Below are 21,297 nucleotides of genomic sequence, written 5' to 3' on the forward strand. Positions count from 1 at the left end.
ACCTGAACACATCCAGATATGCAGACATATGAATATAAATAAAATATATAAATATGTAGCAGTAACATCTGCATCCTGGACAGTTTGTATAGTAGATACAGGTCAGGTACATAATGAACTAGCAAAACACATCCCACAACGTAATGGACATTGTCTAGTGTAATAATACATGTAGGGGATATATACCTGCAGTCAGTAGGAATGTAGTGTAAACTATAAGTTCATATAAGTTGTTAATTGAGGTATCTTTTTACACCCTACTGTATGTGCATAAACAATGCAATTCCACACTTCAGTGGGTATGTGTAATCTCAAAACATTTGTTGGGACATATATCCTATTGGTTTATAAATATCTGCATAACTTTGATGCATGTGCCCTGTTCAAACACCACAATCTTGGTGGCCTGTTGCCACCAATCATTCCTGCATGCTGTTGGAATGTCCACTGTTGTTCAATATATGCATGTGTTATGTTTGCTGTTCAACTGTTGGAACTCTGGTGTGTTGGGTTAATGGAAATATTACTGCATGCTGTTTCAACTAATTTGGAATGCTGTTGGCTATATTTTCATTAAATACACCTAAACACAGAACGTATGGGAAGGCCGGTCCCAGTGTACGCACCTGTCCCACCTCAGCTGGCGATGGCACCTGGCACTAGCAGGTCCGGTGCCCAGCCCGGGACCTCCTCCTCCCTTGACCCTGTGCCACCTTTGGGTGGAAGCGCTGCAGGGGATGGGGCCACCTGTCACCCTCCGAAGGGTCCGGGCTGTGGTGCGTAGGGAGATCCAGCATTCAGTCGCTGATCCCCTAAGCCAGCTCGAGGCAAGAGTGGCACGACTCACAGGTGAGCCTGCCCCTCCTACGCAACCCCCAGCACAGCCACTCTCCGGGCTGTGAAGGTGCAGTGGTGACTGCCCATGGGTGAGGATCTCAGTTCCACTGTTACCATCTGTGGACTCATGGGCTTGCGATTTTCAAACATCCTTCCCCGTCAATTGTGTTCACCCACCCCATGTGTCATATTCCGCCCCTGTATGTGTCTTGTTTGTCTTGTCTGTTTACCTCCCCAACCTACCTCCCAAAACATACCTACTTCCCCTACCCCACTTTCCACTCTCACCTGAAAAAAAAATGGGCAATCTGCTCTCACAAAAAATTTACGCCCCATACATAGCTGCCCATTCCGCACAAATGTCCACTGGACACAGAAACTGAAATTTAATTGGCAGTACAACATACTTTGTTGTCCTCACCCCTCTCTCAGGGGTGTAAGGTTTTAAATTTCCCTCCAAATTACTAGTATATGCACAGCTGTTGCTGTTAAAGAAATGGGCAGCCATGGGCCTTCCCTACACCCGCCCTGCACATCCCGAGCGGTTTTCCCTACTGTCTTTCCCTCTTTGTGCCGCTTTTTCACCACTTTCCTATCTCCCCATTTTCTTTTATTTCAAAGAAATGAGCGCGGGGGTTAGCTTGAGTAAGCACTTTTAAGCAGTAGTGAGTGGGTTTGCGCGAGTGCGCGCATGTGTGCGCTTAGCTAAGTATTGCTAAGCCTTGTGCAAACCCGCTTACAATTGCTTAAAAGTGCCTTAGTCACCCTGCATATGAGGGGCCTTGTTCTGCTCAGCAGCAAAATAAAACACCACTATCAGTCTCGAACCCCGGACCTTGGACACACTAGACTGCATGAAGTAACACTAGGCCACAGTAGATATACAGCAGGATGTTGCTGATATATATATCATGCATCAGAATGTGTGAATGTAAAGGAAAGATAGGAATGCCATAACACAAAATCTGTTCTGTGAAACTTTAGCAGCAGTTGTTGTGGAATTGCATTATATGACTGTGATAACAGAACCAGACATTCTAGCAGTAAATAATGTTACAGCAGCACTTCACAACCCCCACACAGTATCATAGCAGGACAATCCCCACTAAAATGTACAAAATACTAGTGTGTTCAAGGTAGAGCAAGGATGTAGGTAGGCATACTCAGTACTGGAATTGTCCAGTTTCATGAGCATCCTGTGATAATGTCAACAAAATAAAAAGCACAAACAGTGCAGAAGTGAGTACATTAAAATCCACAGTATAGCTGTTCCCAAACAGTTCATGTGCCAAATGAAAACATCTCAATAACTACATATGTATGGCAGCTAATTGTAGAAGTTGTAAAGAAACTCCATACTCCCATGTATCTTGTGTTAGCATTTCTAGGGGTGAGTACAATTCTACACTGTCAACTGTGTACTGGAAGAGGCAACATTCAGGTCTGAGTACAACATATAAATAACTGGCTACACCCTAAGCAACAGTTAGAAGAAGTATACCAACCTTCTGACCTACACAACGGTGTCCACAGCAAACAAGCATGGCCCCCAGTCTGGAATTCTGAAAGGGCTACACCTGCCTGACTTAGTAATTTATAGCACTGGGTTGCTATGACAGTGAGTACTGCAAGTACCACACAGCAGGCTGCATGCAATTGCCAAATGGTGGCCACCAATTGGTACAGAGGCCGTCACATGCACATGTGCAGATACCTATAAAAGCAGTCTGTACTTGCTGTCCACACATGCAATCATTCCATTGCAGGTACAGAGGGAGAGAGAGAGAAAAATATTAAAAGAAAAAGTGATGTAAAGTAAAGAAATATAACAAAAAGAATATACTGAAAAAATAATATAGTGACAAAAGAAATTATATTGAAAAAAAATATTGAAAAGAAACTATATTGAAAAAAATTGAAATAAAATATATTGAAAAAAATTTGAAAGAAAAATATATAGACAAAAAATTCTGAAATAAAAATATATTGAAAAAGAAATATATTGATAAAAAATATTGAAAGAAAATATCTAGAAAAAAAAGAATATATTGAAAAAAATATATATTGAAAAGAAATATATTCTGAAATAAAAATCAATTAAAAAAAATCCTGAACAGTGAAAGATATATTGAAAACAAAACGTATATTGCGAAACTATCATACCAGGATATACGGCAACATATACGAACACATACAAAGGAAAGGTATGTAACAGCTATGTATTTACTGGAATGTAGTAGATGTTTATAAGAGTACTCTATATAGTTTTAATCATCCATATGTGGCAGCAGTACATATCGATGCACAGATGCCCTGCATAACTACTGGCATGGGGAAATGAGTGTGTTGCTGTGTGCAGTGGGATGTGACGGTGACATATGTAGTTCAGCATTAAATGTCAAACATCTGATCCATGTTATCTGTGTTCTGTACAGTAGTGTGTACAATGTCTGTGTGGGGTAGTAGCCCATATGGTTATGCAAACATGGATGTGACAGAGTAACAAATGCATGATAGTCATATTAACGTGTAGCTTAGCATTGGTAACAGCTGCACCAGGCTGGTATGCTAATTCAGCATTAGCAGCTATGTATACACCCTCTAATATTACTTTGTGCTCACATGTGACACCTGTTCATGTTGCAGCAAGGCCCAACAGGTCAGCCGCGAGGTACATGTACTTACAACAGTGTGGTCCTTGTGTGTGTATGGCACACAGATACAGAGAGATCTCTCCGTGTCAGATATATTAGCATCTGTACATGTGCATTGAGCAAGGGACATACTGCAACTGTTTGTGAAAGGTGGATATATATATATATATATATATATATATATATATATATATATATATATATATATATGTTGTTGAAGGTTATGTGCATATTTCTATGTAGGTTGTAGTGTGTGGCAGATCAGACAGCATACAGTGCTGGTATATGACACGTGGTGGTTAAACGCTGTGGGTATGATTCATCAGGTTTGCAGTGTTGCAGCCAGTGAGGCCTGCTAAAGCTACATGGGCTAAGAACACCTTCAATGCATTCTGCACAACACTGTGCAATGTTATGACATAACTGTATACGTCACAAACTTCCCATACTTGATATCCCCACCATGACAGGTGGACTGTATATGTGCCTTTATGTATATCTATATGTACAGCAATGGATGTTCATATGTATGTGTGTGTGTGTGTGTGTGTGTGTGTATATACATATATATATATATATATATATATATATATACATATATATATATATATATATATATATATATATATATATATATATATATATATATAGAGAGAGAGAGAGAGAGACAGGGTCATAATTACTGCAACAGATGCCTTGTGACAAAGCCATAGACTCAAGCACAATGTTGACACTGCATTGGCATCCCTCCTTGCAAAGACACAGCCCCCATGAACTACCACATAGGTGGCAGTCTACTTAGCACCGAAGGTGTGATAAGAGACCATGAGACACAGGTGGACATTAGTCTCCCCTTTGATAGTCACAGTGCCACACTAGTCATGTAATCCATCTACATGGCACATGTCATCACAAAAGGTGTGTCATCCAGGGAAATATAGGTCAGTGTTCCCCTCTACTCCACACATATAAAGCCCAGTATAGAGTACAATTCCCCATGTGGTATGTACCTCACAAGACATCTACAGCAAGTGGAAAGGACACAGACATACCTCACAAAGAGAAATACCAGCGTCAAACAGATGCCCTATACAGACCGTCCCACAAACCCACAACTAGACTGTGTCGCATACCGCCTAACCAGAGGTGACCTCTGACTGACATACTAAGCTATGTCAAACCCAGATCTGTTGGACATGCACCACATAAACAGATCACAATCTGTACGAGCTACATGCTCTAGGGACCCAAACCCTTTGACCACAGTAAGCAGCACATGCTGGAGGGATAGATTCCTATCTCAGAGACATCACATACTCTGGAACAAACCAACTATCCATAGCAAACAAAGCTCCTAATTAGCAGTCATCATAAATAATCCGGGAGATTGTATGGGAGATAGTGAATACACCCAGGCAGTCACCTCAGTGTCTCTGCTTGACTGGGCCACGTGAAATCTAAATACCTGTGTGTCAGAAGCCAGGGTAGTGTATGGCTAGAGTTCTATAGGCCCTAGGGCCAATAGCCTCTTACCTACTTATGAAGTGATACACACCCACATGTACTTGTTGCAATAATCGATATGTGAGGTTGACTGAGTGTGATGGTGAATGTGTTGGTGAATGTGTCAGAGTTCGGTATATGTGTGATAGCATAGTGGGAAACTGTTTCTGTCATGGTATTATATGTCCGAGCTGTGATCCCAGCAAAAGATGTGTATGCAATTGGTAGGCAGAAAAAGCAGTATGCCATACCGTCTGACGTAGCCCATTGTTGTCAACTGGGGTGTCCCATTGTAGGCTAAAGCAGTACATGTATGCTTATTGGGTGTTACTGCTGATGAATCCAACTCCTGTATGAACTGTAGTACTACCTGAAGCTGTATGCCTAAATAGCACAGTATGGTGTACGTGCACATTTATTGGAACCACTGTTATGTGTGTTCCCTATAGTCCTCACAGATTACATACCTCAGGCAAAAGGTCTGGTAACTACTGACACACAGTACTGTAAGGTACACAGGTAAAGGTCACCTGGGTTGCCATACCTTTGTGTCTGTTATGTATGTCTGCTGTGTGTGTGTGTGTATGCCTGTACTATGGCCTCGGTCATATGTGTGTTACAGGATATAACTGCATATCTAGCAACATGTATAGTCTAGTACAGCAGTATGCCACCTATATTAATGAATGTGCACATATGTTAGGCAGGGGTTCGCCATCAATGACTAGTGTGGTATACTGGGAATACTGTCAATGGACTTTACAAACATTGCAATGGATTACATATTTCATGATGCATTAGCATGATATATACCTCCTGTGGCTAGGTGGTGCATTGTGTCACATACAGTGTGCCATGTACTGTTGTATAGTCTTACATACTGTTATAACTTTGTTGCTGTGCAAAACATGGTTTGTTATATAGAGTGTGCCAGGCACTGTCAGGCATCTGTGTGTTGAGAACTGATATGTGGTATTGAAAGTGTGTATCTTCTGACAGCCAATAGGTTGCTATAGATGGCAGTTAATTGACATCTGTACTTTAAAATGTTATGTGTGCCACATGACTTGCTCACACATATTGTTTAATTGTCTTCCAGGGTAATGTCCCACCATCGTAACCCTGCATATAGCACGGCCGAGGAGGAAGCCATCACAGCGAGCCTGGTGCAGCACTATGCACTGCTGTTCTCCAGAACCAGCCAGGACCAGCATGAGCGGGCTGCACTGTGGCAAGATCTTGTCCGTAGGGTAAATGACATAGGCATACATAACCGGACATATGAGCAGATACGCCATCACTGCAGTGATTTAATTAGACATGTCTGCCAGCATGCGTCTGATATCCGCAGACAACAGTTTGCCACAGGTGGGGGGGTAGCCATCCACCCCCCCCTCACCAGAGTGGAGGAGCTGCTCCTGAGCCAGGTGGCTCCTGGCCAACCACAACCACAACAAGTAACATGTATCATCATGGAGGCCGGAGCCACCAAGCAACTTGACATGGAGCGTGCAGGTAACATGGCATAGCTGTAGAATACTGTTACCTCTATTGGTAGACCATGCTTATGTGAGATGTGTACTGTGTAGTTAGACAATGTGGTGCCTAGTGTTGTGCAATACTAATAATTAGGAATATAATCTGTAGGCCAGTGACTGTACACCGTTGTACTACTGTAAGATTGCAAACACACAGTAACAATGCCACAGTTGTTGCCACTGACAAAGTGTCTGATATCCTTGTAGGTCCCTCTGGTGTGACAGCAAGGCAGCAGAGCCATGCTGGTGAGTGTGTTATACCTTTAATATTGCTAATCAAATGTGCATGTCATAGGTGAGGTGTAGGCTATGTACACGTAACACACCTACGCATAATGCATGCTGTGCATGTTTGCTGTGAGACTATGCACATCCTAGTAATGTGGGTAGCTGCCTAAAACACATACAATACACAGAGCATCCCACACAATTGTGGCAACACTGTAGTGGACATCGGATAGGCAGAGTCGATACACATGCACACAACATACACAACTTTGTCATATGCAGTACACATTAACATGCTACACATGGTGTATTCAGACACCCATTGTAAGGTCACACTACAGTATCCCAAACCTCATCCACACAGCACACATAATATACCTGAGGGGTAGCGGCCTCACATGTGGCTGTGCAACACTCTTCAACACATAACACATTTGTGTTAGGCAATGCCCCCTATTGGGCAGCTCACAAACCCATGTAACAACTGGCCATGAAATGATGAATGTAGCCATGGTACTGCAGTTCAGGTACAGCATGCTGTGTGCTGGTCTGGCACACATTAGTAGCTTTGAGTGACCACATGATGATGCATGATGATGGCTCATGGTACTACACCCCATCCAGTTACAGTGGCCACAATAATACACATATCATGAATTGCTATGCACCTCAATGTTGTGTGTGTGCAGACATTTGCACCTATATGCAATATGCATAGCAATCACCATTTGTAGAAAGTGACACACATATGTCTTGTAATGCTATGGTGTGTATAGGTCACATGACACACATTGTTTATGTGTGATGTTTCATGTTGCAGTTGTGTGGTAGCATGCCATGTCATGGCTGGCACTGGCATGTCCACAATATGTCCTATACTCACCATAACCACTATACAGTGGCTATGTTGAGCAATGGTATTCCATCAGGTATGCATGCACCACTCATTCTGTGTATATACATAGCATGCATGTGCTACACCTGTGTCCACAATTATCTGCTAAAGACACAGATGCTCTAATCAGACATGGATATCTATGTGACACACTGATACACATCCAGCCATGGTATGTATACCTGTGACTGATGGTGCACAGGACATTGCAGGGCTTTTAATACCTGCACAGCAATGTTGTGTCCATGTACACATTGCATTCCAGGGTGAGGCCATTCACTGAACAAAACACACATGCATCAAGGCCATGTATACTGTTATTAGCAAGGGCTGTCTACACTCACACTGCATGTTGCTGAGCAACACACGTCCTGCATCCTGTCACGTTTGATATAAATGTTTGGCCTGTGATACTGTACCCCAACATCACACACTATTGAGTATATTTGGGATTGCTCGTGGTGTGTGTGTGTGTGTGTGTGTGTGTGTGTGTGTGTGTGTGTGTGTGTGTGTGTGTGTGTGTGTCTGTTCTAGTGTGGAGTGTATTTGTGTGCATGTGTGCATATGTGCGTGTGTGCATGTGTTCATGTGTGCATGTGTGCATGTGTGCATGTGTTCATGTGTTCATGTGTGCATGTGTGCATGTGTTCACGTGTTCATGTGTTCATGTGTGCATGTGTTCATGTGTTTATGTGTGCATGTGTGCATGTGTTCATGTGTGCATGTGTGCATGTGTGCTGACATCATGTACAGGTCGTAAAGTGTGTTTCCTGTCTCCCTCTCACAGGTGCGGATTCTGGACTGGTTCAATGCAGCAGGGAAACTGATGTCACTGAGCATGATAGTGATAATGATGATAGGTGTGTTGAGGCACAGGCATGTTTGCCAGGGTCTATCATTGGGCCACCAATCGACACTACACAAGTGTTCACCCCATCCATGAACACAGTCATACTGCCAATACATCCATCACCAATGCCCTTAGCAGAGGGACAGCATATAGTCGGCATTGGCCAGGACAGTGTGGTATCCATGGCACATGCATCCCGACACAGCAGCCATATCCAGATGTCTGGAAGGGTACCACATAGGCAGATGTCCAGGGGTTCTCATAGGAGCACTGCTGCCCATCATGCCACTGGTAGACGTGCCACAGATCTTACTACCTCACGCATGTTCCAGGCTGTCATGGAGGCACAGGCACGTATGGAACGGTACACCAGACAGGGACTGAGGGAACAGAGGGCACATAACACCGCCGTAATAGACAGTATGTCCAAGGGTGTAGCTATGGGGGCCGCTTATGCCCCCATATATGCAAACTTGGTAGTCTTTGATTGGGAAAAAGAGTTCATCTTTAAAACAGAATGGTATAGTTACATTTCTTGCTATCTTCGCTTTTTGGATGACATTTTTCTCATTTGGAGGGGTAATCAACAGGAATTGGAAAAGTATTTTGGTTATTTAAACTCCTGTAGTGAACATTTTAAATTCACCTTTAACATGGACAGGAAAACCATCTCTTATTTAGATGTACAAATAACCATACAAGATGGGAAATTCAAGTCCAACATTTTCAGGAAAAATACTTTTAGCAATTCCTATTTGCACTTTTCCAGTAATCATCCTTGGGCCCAAAAAAGGAATATTGTCAAAGGGCAATGTATCCGAGCAGCTTGGATGACCTCAGAAGTTTATGACTTGGACAGAGAATTGGACAAAATAGGCTCGTATTTTGCTGAAAGAGGGTATCCCATAGATATGATACTGGATGTTAGGGAGTATGTTAGAAAACAATGGGGAATTAAGTACAAGCCCCTTTTGGGAGTGGGTTCAGAAATAGATGCAACTCAGAGTAATAGAACAATCAATGATGATGGAGTCACAGGAAAGTACAATAAGGCTTGTGTCATCCAACATGCATCTTATTGTGGAGACATTAGGTGTATTATCCAGCGTAACTGGAATGTACTAAAGGCTGACAACAGCATATTAAAAATTGTGGGGAAAGAGCCACATATTGTTTATAAAAATGGGTTTAATATGAAATATTTGTTAGAGAGGAAGCACTATAGGAGAATTGAAAGGGGAGTTGGCAATGGAACCACTAAGTGTGGTACTTGTCAACAATGCCAATATATTATAGATGTTCCGAGTATTACTTTGCAAAATTATAATAAAACGGATATTATCTATCAGAAGGGCAACTGTCGGTCAAAAAACTTAGTTTATATGGCCACCTGTACACATTGTCCCTGTTTTTATGTAGGGAAGACTGTTAGATGTTTATGTAATAGAATCTACGATCATTATTACAGTATTAAGAAACATGATGACAATAATGACCTATGGAAACATTTAAAAGATAATAAGGACTGTTCATCCTTCAAATTTGGTATATTAGAGGTGGTTAAGCACAACGTGAAAGGGGGTGACATTAAAAAAACTGTTAGTGACAAGGAAGTAAGGTGGCAAATTAAACTAAATGCATCTGTTTATCCCGGAATTAATGAACACATTTCGATTAAACCTATATTAGACAACCTAAGGTAGTTGTCAAAATATTGTATATGTTGGGAAATGTAGTGGTTGTGAACATATGTAGATTCATTGCCCTCTTCATCATTAATTGTAAGAGTTTTTACAAACTGTATTATTAGGCTTATTCACTATGGTGCTCAAATGTAGTTTTAAATTGTCATCAATTCATATGTTTTTAAAATAATTGTTCAAACCTTTTAAGTATTAGCAAATCTTGAAAGGTCAGTCATTTTAGAACGTATTTACAGTTTTAAATGGGAAGGAACTTGAAATACCAGCACTTGCACTTTAAATTTTAATTAATGTTTGTCAGGTGATGATTTTTTGTATTTATAAGAGCATTGAATACATGGTTAGTTGTTCTGATGAAGTCTTATATGTAAGATGAAAGCGCTTAACGGATACTTTTCACAATAAATTTGTTCCTGTTTTTTTACATCTTTTGGACTGGTGTTCGTGCTGGTGCATCTTTCGAGTATTACTGGGACAGATTGTGTGGTTCAATTACTTCTTGGTTGACTGTTCTAGTTTTTTGATATTTTCTTTGGTAATAGACAGTATCTGTGACCTAGCTGGTGCCATCCGTAATTACACTGAGGTCACCGATAGACATTGGGGAGAGACATTAGATGTCCTCCGCAATGTCATGTCCATGTGTCAGGACAGTGCGGGACGGTTGAGTCATCGACGTGGATGTATGCCAGCAACATCAGCAGCTGGCAGTCGCCGCAGATGTCCCTCAAGCAACAGCCGCTCCCGTAGTGCCAGTACCAGCCCCAGCAATGTTGGGGGTGGGCTGTCCATAGAACATCCTAGAAGACCACGTGCACATGGCTCTGGACAGTTCCAGCAGGGACCTTGGTCCAGTGTACATCCATCTACCTCTGGGGATAGTACCCAGTCTGGCTTGGTACCTGATAGTACAATGATACCACACCAAGAATTTTATTACATAAAGCTTTCGGGTCTACACCCTTCATCAGTATAAAATAATACAATAAATCAACATTTAAATAGGAGAAACCATAGAGTCACAAGCTTCAGCCCATCCCACATCCTAACCAACAATCAAACCTTAAAGAAATATCAAGTCACAAAATTACTTAATGCTGCCCATAGAGTACAGTTTAAAAACATGATAGAAAATACTTTACTATACATACATATAGAACTCCTTCTACAAATGAAAAACTTAAAATCTATTAAAACACATTATTCTATACAAATATCAATAATCATTAAAAACAAATATAAGCACACACATATACATACACAATACATATATATATATATATATATATATATATATATATATATATATATATATATATATATATATATATATATATATATATATACATATATATGCACACATGCTCATACCTGTACACATAACTTAAACATGCAAAAACTAATGCACTATAATGTAAAACATTATCAAGTGCTCTAAAACCATTGTGCACAAGTTATTTAAAAAACTTGTTAAAGTCTCTCCCTCTGCTTCTTAACCAGTGCAGGCTTCAAGCTGACTGCATTGTTTAGACCAGGAGTTGTATCTGCCTGGAGCCTAATAATCCACTCAAACTCTTTCAACTCTAAAGTGTTATTGATTATCACCTTTCCTTATACTCACTTCTACTTTACTTAACACCCTAAACTTAAAGACATGTTTTTCACCTTTATCTATAACATGCTTACTCAAAGCATTTGTTAATACCTTTCTCCTTATTTCTGATTTATGCTCCACCATTCTCTCTCTTAACTTCCTAATCGTTTTGCCCACGTAAAATGATGTACACAACACACATGTAGCCAAATAAACTACCCTTTCCTCATTACATGCTGTTAACGTTCTTAAAGCAAAAACTTCTCTACTTATGAGATGCTGAAATATATTATCTCCTTCATATAAATCATTGCAGCATGAACAATTGTAACACTTCATTGTTCCAGCTGCTTTATTTATTCCCTTAGTTTTTGTTTCAAAATCCTTATAACATAGCTGTTGCTTCAAAGCCTCAGAGCTTCTGTAGGCAAACCTTGGCCTATCACCTACAATAGATTTTATCTCAGGCATAGCTAATAAAATTGGCCAATTCCTCTCAATTATATTACACACATTACAGGTGTTCAAATTATACGTTGTCAAATACCTCACAGTTTCATTAACAACATGTGGCCCATCATTACCTACCGCATGGCCTCCATCTAAAATTGGTCTATACATAGTCTGCCTTTCCTTTATCACTTCCTCACCTATTTTATCTATTAACTGTTTAGGATAGCCACTCTTCTCAAACTCTGAAGCATGTAACTCTATAGTTTCTCCTATTTAAATGTTGATTTATTGTATTATTTTATACTGATGAAGGGTGTAGACCCGAAAGCTTTATGTAATAAGGTTCTTGGTGTGGTATCGTTGTGTTGTACGAATTTTGGCAGTTACACCATTGTTGTCTTTGGTACCTGATAGTGTCAGTAGCACCCCTGCCAGGCACAGGTACCATATCCATGGCCAGAGACAGTGATCTATAAAGCCTCACAGGTACAGTCTGTGGCTGTCCCACAAGTACCTGTATGTGGCAGCCACATGGTGGAACTGTGTGCATGCAGACACACACACACACATAATCCAGACACCTAGGGCTAACACATACCCACACACATTACATCAACATTGGCCCATACCATTATTCTTTCCCCTCAAACACACACACATACATGTCGATTGGATGGCTCACTGTAGGCCTCTGGCAGACCAACAACACACCCTGTGCATATGATAAAACCTGTGCCACCTCCTGTCATCTGTAACATCGATGCAGGAACAGGCTACCATGGTGCTGATGCACAGGGTGTCTTTATAGCAGTATAGCAATGTTAGCATTTAGTCAGCAGTAGAGTGTAATGATTTGCTTGAAGGTGTAGCTGAGCAGGCATGATGCATTAAAGCTATGATTGTCATTGTAGTGTTGTTTACACCAGTGTTAGTTCCAATTGTATATTGTCCACCCATGTGCCACTTGGCTGATGTGTGCAGTATTGCCAGCATGTGTTAGTAAGTGGACAGTATGTGTGGGATGTGTGTAGCACATATTTGCAGGTGTACAGTTGTGGTAATGGTGGAGGTGCACTGTCTGCATGTACTGCATAGTGGACACTTGGGCAGGGTGACATGCAATGTATTACACAGTAACACTCCATAGTTTCTATTGGTGGCCAGTATGCATTGTACTACACACATTTTGGAACCTGACTACACATGTGTGTATGACATGGTTTGACACTGTGCTGTGGGTGATACTGTTACTATCTGTCATTGTTTTGCATTCTGGTAGTATACATGACTTCAACAGCCTGAACATAACCAATCGTTAGATGATGTCTTGACAACTGACACACAGATGTAGGACACACAGCAACATTTGGATCTTCCAGGTACTATACTATGCCAGTGACCAGTGTATTCAGCTGCACCCATTACTGAGACCACTCCTGTTTGGCATACTGCTCTCTTAGGTACAAGCAATCACAGTAGGGATATGTCTGTCCACGTGTGCTAATGCATACTGTGGCCTCTACTGCATTCTCCAGGTGACACACACATCCTCCACAAGGGTATCATACAGACAGATACCTGCTGTCAAACCCATGCTGTAAAGCTATAGGCGAAACTAAGCATAGTCATGCACCTTTACAGAACATAGTATCCCCACAGTACCACATAGGTAGTAGCCATCAACATGATGAACAGGTACCGATGTGTACATGCAACCTAGTGTTACATCATCTCTCCTTTGATAATCACATTCCCTAAGGTATTTTGAAATTCCTCGGTGGATCACATAAGCAAGAAGGGGTCTGCATGCATGTCCCCAAAGGTTGTTGTACACCTATAATGCCTACTCATCATTGACAGACTCTGCTGCATTTGAACAGGTCTGACATATGCCTCGGCCATAAATCCTCACTCACATAATTCAATAGAAACCATAATGAGTGTATGTGACACGGATGACCTAGGCCAGGTATAACTGCAGTAGCTGGCCTTGTCACAAGCATACAGATGTGACCTAAGGTCTGTGAAGCAGAAGCACAGTTTGGCAATGATGACAACTGTGTACTTGGATAAAGCAGAGTTCACACACATGCAATAATTGAGGTAACATGTACGTATATGTATTTGCCTCACAGCTACCTCACATGTGCAATGCCTACTGATATGTCACACAGTGGTAAAAGCAAAACACCAACCACATTGCCCAACACAGAGCACACACACTCACCAAGTGCAGGATTCAAACTGCTACCTAACTACTTCATGATACTAGAGGAGTACGCATTAACACAATACACTATACACATTACTGGGGTTATCTTTTCCACAGGTATATTTGTAGGATGGTGACATCATCAGACTTGACAAAGATTGATTTACCACTTTTAAGGTGTCTTACTACTCTCCTAAAAGGCTGCTTCTTCCCACAGAGACCACACACAAACACACACACAGTTGTCAAGTGCAGGATTCAAACCCCTACCTAATTGCTTCATGATACTAGAAGAGTACACATTACCACGACACACTATACACATTACTGGGGGTTCTCTTTTCCACAGGTATATTTGTAGGATGGTGACATCATCGGACTTGACAAAGATTGGTTTACCACTTTTAAGGTGTCTTGCTACTCTCCTAAAAGGTTGCTCCTTCCCAGGGAGACCACACACAAGCACAGTTATCAAGTGCAGGATTCAAACCCCTACCTAATTGCTTCATGATACTAGAGGAGTACGCATTGACACAACGTGCTATACACATTACTGGGAGTTTGCTTTTCCACAGGTATATTTGTAGGATGGTGACAGCATCAGACTTGACAAAGATTGGTTTAACACTTTTAAGGTTTTTTACTACTCTCCTCAAAGGTTGCTCCCTCCCAAGGAGACCACACACACAGTTGTCAGCTGCAGGTTTCAAACCCCTACCTTACTGCTTCAGGATACTAGAGGAGTATGCATTAACACAAAGCGCTATACACATTACTGGGGGTTCTCTTTTCCACAGGTATATTTGTAGGATGGTGACATCATCAGACTTGACAAAGATTGGTTTAACACTTTTAAGGTGTTTTACTACTCTCCTAAAAGGTTGCTCTTTCCCAAGAAGACCACACACAAACACACGCATGTCAAGTGCAGGATTTAAACTACTACCTCACTAATTTATGATACTACAGAAGTACGCATTTACACTCCGCGCTATACACATTACTGTGAGTTATCTTTTTCACAGGTTTATTTGTAGGATGGTGACATCATCAGACTATACAAAGTGGGTTACATAAGGTGACATTAGGTGGGCTACATTGAAGAATGTCTAAATACTTTGGCCATGTGATCATCAAAGGGGGGTTTACTGTCTACCTGTGTCCCCACGGCCATAATTACTTTCTCTGTACATACTGGATTACCACCTATGTGGTAATTTTTGTGCACTTTGTTGTACCCAAATGGGATGACTATGCATTCTTTGGCATTCAGCTTCAGGGCATTGTTTTGACACCAGGTATCTGTCTCTGTAAGACACTTCTGGAGGGTGTCTGTGTTAGCTGTACAGTCAATTATGGACCACAGTTACCATTCATCTGCAGAACTGTTCAGCCATACACCTACCATGCTTGCCTGTACCTCTGAGTAGTATCTAATGAACAGGTGGGGTCCCAGGACCAAGACCTGAGGGATGCCATTTGTGACTGGCTTAGGGTTGGACATGGCACCAGCAACTCTGAAAATGTGTGTTTGATCTGTGAGCCACCTGGCCACCCATCCTGTGACATAGCTGTTAATGTTCCAGCTGGTATGCTTGTCCATGATGACAGAGTGGGGAATGGTGTGGAATGTCCTTCGTGTGGTCCAGGTGGGCTGTGTGGACTACTTTCACCTCCATCTATGTCCTTGGTAACTGTTTGACATAAGTCAACTAGGTTTAGGAGCCAGGATCTGACTTTAACAAGGTGAAGATGTGGAGAGTCAAGTGTCTGGAGGTCTCCAATGTCTCTGTTTATGGGTTCCATGGCAATTAGCTCAATAGCTCTGTAGACCAGGCTGAGTAGACATATTGGGCAATGGTGTCCATGTTCTGTTGTGGCACCCCCTTTGTGGAGCTGGATGACTGTTTTTGTATGCCATTCTTTGGGTACATTGCCTGTGGTACGCTTGTGTCTGGACAATGAATGTAGGTGAGGGTCTAGTTCCTCATGGGCCTAGTGTAAGATGCAGCCCAATATAGACATTTATACTATATGTGTATGGAAATCAAGTTGTATTTTTACAGCAGGGCTCACCTTTGTGTCATAGATCAACAGGGATCATTCTGTGCCTGCAGGGCTTCCATGCGACACTTTGCATAGACTTATCAACATTTCTACATACAGGGGTGACAGCTATTCTTTGTACATTTCTACCCGGGGGGCAGGCCTGGTTGTTACTGTGGGTGTACATAGGATGTGGGTTTCACCTGACACTTATACACATTTGCTATGCCTACACTGCTATGTACAAGACACCATTTCAGTCTGTACTGTTGCCTATCGTAGAGGCTTGCGCATACTACTGTACTACAGATGTTAGCGTCCAATGTCACATATATTACACTGCAACTTCATAGCCTACACAACCCACATCACACCGCCTAGCTTGATGCTCTCTATCTGCATAGGCATGTGGGGGAGGTTACCCATTTGCCTCTTTAGGGGCATGATACTGCATTTGTGTGTGTTTGCATTAGTGTACAATTGTCCTGCTGTGTCTGTGTCACTGAAATGCTATCATGGCTCAGTGATTCAGTACTGTGACTATAGTGCACAGTATCTTGGGTTCAAGCCCTGTCATTGCTTTTTATTTTCTTGCTGGGCAGACCAGACTGCTTAAGGAACAGTAAAGCAGATATGAGCATGTTTAACTGACTTTGGACAACTTTGGCCAACCTTGGCCAACATTGCTTAAGCTTGCCCGACGTTGCGCTAGTTGGCACGAGCAATTTTGTTTACATATACTAGATATTGGTAAAAGCTGCTTAGCACTGCTTTATATTGCTTGGAACATGGCAAACATGCCTCAGGTAGTGCTGCAGGGCTGCCTATGTCTGATGCACATACTACACTTCCTATACATGTTTGGAAACAGGTAGTGTCAAGTTAGACATCCCTATTATTTTATGTGCAAGTCAGAGGGAGGTATAATTTCCAGGGTTCCTACTGAGCCAGTGTATGTGCTATGCGTTGCCTCTTTGCCAAGGCCAAGGCATACTGGGCACGCCTCCTTCTGCCTACTGGGGCAGGCTCAGGTTGTTCCTCCTCCAAGCCACACTGTGCCTGTGCAGGCCTTGGCAATGGTGGGGGGCTGTTTGGCCCTGCCCCATGCTGTTCCTGCTGCAGCTTTTTTCACAGGATCATATTGTGTAGCATGGCACATACCATGACAATTTGGGAACATGTAGTTGGTGAGTACTGCAAGGCTCCACCAGGTGTGTCCAGGCAACGGAACCATGACGCTCAATTACATTTCGTGTTTGTGCATATGCCTCATTATGGAGTTCTTGTTCAGGTGTGTGTGCATTTCTGATGGGTGTCTTCAGCCACGGCTCCAGTGCGTATCCAGCATCCCCCACTAGGTGACCGTCAGGGATGTCCCCATTGGCAAATGTCTGGTACAGCTGCAACAGATGCCAGATATGGGAATCATGGTAGTTTCCAGGGCAGCCAGCACACACATTCAGTATTATGCCCTGGGCATCACACACAACCTGGCAGTTGATGGAGTGGAAGCCCTTGCGGTTGATGTAGGCCCTACCCTGCTCTCCGGCTGGTGCTTTGATGTGTATGTGCGTGCAGTCAATTGCACCCATTACCTCAGGGTATTCCACTATTTGATGGAAGAGAAGCATGTTGCTGGCCAATACCTCATGGGAATTGGGGAAATATACATGATTACTGACATGTGCTGACATGGCATTCAGGAACTGGTGCAGTACCCTGGATGCTGATGCCTGTGAAATCCCCATTATATCACCGGTTGATCTCTGGAAGGTACCTGTTGCTAGTATTCTTAGGCTAACACATACCTTGGTTTCCACTGGGATGGGTTCCCCTCTGTTGGTTCTGTGTGTGAGGCATGGCCTGCACAGCTCAACAATTTGCTGCAGGAGCTCTCTGTCCACTCTATAGTGCTCCACTATCTCCAGCTCATGTAGCCCCTGGTAGGTTACCCAGGGTCTGCACACTCTTCTCCGTCTCCTCACTGTGGATTGCTCAGCAGCATTTGCAATGGCACCATCCTCAGCATCTTGCACATGTCGCCTTATAATAGCAATGGCAGTCCCTAACATTTTTCTGTCTCAGTTAGGCTTTTTAAGTTTTCACTTCTCTTTGTAGACTGCAGTGTTGCAGTGTTTCTGAGAAAAACATGGGGGAATGTTGTTTGCAGAGTTTTGAGTGCTGGGCTGGGCTAGTGTACTGCCTGTGTAATTGGCTGATTCTGATTGATTTCACCTGGCAGCTCTGCTAGTTCTCCTTGGTTAACTTCCTACTACTTCCTTTCCTTCCTTTTCCCATTTCTGTTTCCACAGGGGGCAGCGATGAGCAAACAAGTGCTAACACATGCACACGAGCGCACATGTGTGCACACAGGCTTACACGGGCGCACACATGTGCACACAGGCTTAGACGGGTTTACTGGTGTGCACACACGCACACACAGTGTAAGCAGCTTTGCAAGAAACTTCAGTGATAGCCACGGCGTACACCTTCGGTTTCTGGGTTTTAGTTTAGACAACTGTAGACACGCTTCTTCCAGTCCTGAGTAACTCACAGCAACCACATGCCACTCTGCTCCAATAAGCTTAAAGTCTTTTTGATATATACCCCCTCATGATGTCACCTATCTTCTACTCTGTTACTCCCCTAATCCTACTCTTACACTCTAGGGACATGGTTCACATGGCAGGGAAATTTGGGATTCACTATCCTTATATTCATTTGCATAGGATTGCCTACTAATGCTTGGTTGCATCTCTCAGACTGAGCTTCCCCCCTTAGCAACCACTACTCAGTAGCCATGTTGTCTTCAGCCTGCCATTCACCTGCATGGCAGATGAATATTGTGATTTAAATACCTATTTGTGGCTTTTATTTTTTGTTTTTAGGGTTTTTAGAGCACCGCACATTTGCGTGGTGCTGCGCTACGCTTAAACATCGGAGATCGAGGAAAAAAAACTTTTTTTTATTATTTTGCAACAGATAAAAATGCCAATAGCCATATATTTGGCCATTGGCATGCTTCCTCAGCTGGATGCATCCTTTATTTGGAGCTGTCATAGCTCCGTTTTGCTATTTGCAGAACGGTACTCAGTTGCCAACCGAGTACATTTCTGCAAATAACACTACTCTTACTCGGACAGGTTAGTGTTTCCTGGAACGCAAATTTACCCCATTTGCATAGCTTTCAGCAGGAAATGAGGTAATTTGCATGAACTAACACTGTCCGTGCAAGAGTCATTTTAGGAGCTCTCTTGCACGCCCCTGCCGGCTGTTCCTGGATCGCTCAGCAGACATGTTGGCTGGATGGAGTCTTACTCTACTCTTAGACTCCATGTAAGCCTTTGTGAATCCGGCCCAATTATTTTTAAAGGGGAGCAAGTCTGATGTGGGGGACTTGGCCCCCCACACCCCTTTTACTTATATATACTAACTGCATGGTCACAATATAATGAAAAAGAAGAGAAAACAAAACACTAAAAGTGTACTGCTAGCTCATATAATTCATCACAGTGAAACCAAATAAATATCAATATTTAAAACTTGATCTAGAGACCTAAGATCACAGATGCAAGTTTACACACAAAGACACATGCACAACACTAAATCTAAGCAGTAACCTAGCCCTTATTCTAACCCTCACACACAAAAACATATACTCACTCACACACATGAATGTATATAGTGTATGTGTGTATATATATATATATATATATATATATATATATATATATATATATATATATATATATATATAGACATGCATGCTTTAGTATTTTTTCTTTCTACTCTTCTTCCCTCCTTTGATTGTGCTGCCTCATTCCTTATTATCTTCCAGATTAATTTCCTAAGGCAGATTTATCCATGTGCCGTCAGCCATGACCTCTGTCAGTCCTGGGCATATCTTATCTTGTACGCTAGTAATTCTCAAGAACACAATTGAGCAGTGAAGCCAGCATAGCATAGGCACTCTGTTTATTACTTTGTATCATATTCGCTATACTTTCTGTTCCATGGGCCTGATTGTGCTGCACCAAACCTTAACCACCATCTACCTGAAATCGTTGGAGATGACAGACATTTCCTTCAAATGGATAGACGAGGGAAAGGAAAGATGTTACTCAGGCATCATACCTCACCTTCTACTGATTACTGACCATCATAGCTAGATCACAAACTCATTTTGTAGTTTGTAACATGTTAGCCTTGTATCATCCACATGTGTGACTGACAGAACTGCTGTACTCATTTCTTGCAGATGCCTCAAATTATAAAACAACCATATCTTTACATTTGCCTTATGCAGGATCATACACAGACTGCACCAATGTAAGATAAGTTGCTAGATTCTAAAACAATTACTATCAAAGCAAGCTAAAATACAGAGTCAAACTGTGTAGTGATGCTTGTGAAATCAGTGCAGCATCCTGAGTGAAGCTGGAAATGATCTGGAAAAGGGAGGATAGTGTTAACAGCTTCTGCAATAAAACAAAAGTGGCATTTCAGTGAGCATTAATGACTTGCATCCAATTAAGGACTGTTAACTAAACTATTGTTGTTTTCACCAAATGCCAAAGTATTGCTAGTGTTCATTGAGTTTCAGTTAAATGATTGTTAATATTCATTGATTTTCAGTTTAAATGATTGTTTGTTTTCACCTGACACATATATGGCTATAAGGTTCTGATTCTTTTGCAAACAGCATGCAGGACAAGATAAGCATATATTTGCAAATATTTATCAACACCCTGCTTTTTATTTTTGGCTAAGATTATATTAGTATG

This window comes from Protopterus annectens, chromosome 7.part0 (assembly GCF_019279795.1).
Source record: "Protopterus annectens isolate FY-2018-M chromosome 7.part0, PAN1.0, whole genome shotgun sequence".
Taxonomy (NCBI): Eukaryota; Metazoa; Chordata; order Ceratodontiformes; family Protopteridae; genus Protopterus; species Protopterus annectens.